Raw genomic sequence first — 1,211 nt, forward strand, 5'->3', positions numbered from 1 at the left:
TTGTCGCGGGTTCTGTCTGTTTGCATGAGTTGTCACTCATTGCGGATTCAAACCATGACGGCATACAGAGTCGTTCAATGCTACAGAGAAGATGAATTTCAGATGGCGGCTGACAGAGCAGGAACTCGCAGTCTACGAACCGAAACACTTTATATTTATTTTCATAACAATTGATATATTTATTTTCATAACAATTGATTTCTGACGAAGATACACACGAAAGAGGTCTGATGTGTCTTCACAGCTTACTCTATCTCCGGCGACCTATCAGTGTAGCAGCAGAAAGCTCTACAAATAGAAGCATAGTCTGAGGCGCATTCTCTGTGCAGCCTGTCACTGCAGGGAGGAGTACGCCGTTTTCTCAGTTAAGTTAGAGGCAGAGGAGCCTTGTATCTTAGGAGGGGTTTTCATGCATAGATAGCTACAAGTTGACTCTAACAGCTCTTCGTTTATACATATTTAGGTATGGAGGGGCTGCCGTATCTTCGTGCTTGCACGCTAGCGTGCGCAAGCGTAGGGGGTCACCGTAGCACTTCTGCTGGCTCGGTATTTAATTCAGTGTTTTCAGTGCACCTTATGATTGCTTCTAGTCAGCGACTGTGGAACCGACGCCGGGGGGCACCCGGGCCGAATGTCTTGGGTTTAGGGTAAGCCACGCACTACTAGAGATGCTAAGTACCAGCTCTGGAGCATTGCGCGCGTCAGGAGTTGAATCAGGGGTACCGCAACTTGCGGGTTTTCACCTGGTTTTTTGTTTATCTACTGATGCTATATATATGCTAATAAAAGTCGGGGAAGCCTCGGCCACCCGGCGACGCCGACGGTGCTGATGGTCTACACACAGCCAGACAAGGGGAAAGCTCTCTCTATCAAGTTCAGCGAAAGCGTTTTGAATTCAATTTACTTGAAACCAACTAATATATTGAAAAAATCAATTATGTGGCATGATACTATCTATGATGTAGCCAATTGGTATCTTCGAACCCGGTCGGGCAGTGTCTAGCGCTGAAAAAGACCGGCAGTGATGCAAACGATTCATGAAATGCCTTCGCGGTGGAAAGTTTGAGTGAACGAGTAAGCATAAAAGAACAACTATACACTATATTATGTTTATAGAGATAATATTTGCGTTTAACATGAGCAATATTTGCACCGTACGGGCGCCCGGTCGATGTGCAGCTGCAGGCGGTGGTGGCCTCGGCGCCGGTCGC

The sequence above is a fragment of the Eimeria mitis genome, genomic scaffold (genome assembly GCF_000499745.2).
Source record: "Eimeria mitis Houghton genomic scaffold, Emh_scaff3612, whole genome shotgun sequence".
Lineage (NCBI taxonomy): Eukaryota > Apicomplexa > Conoidasida > Eucoccidiorida > Eimeriidae > Eimeria > Eimeria mitis.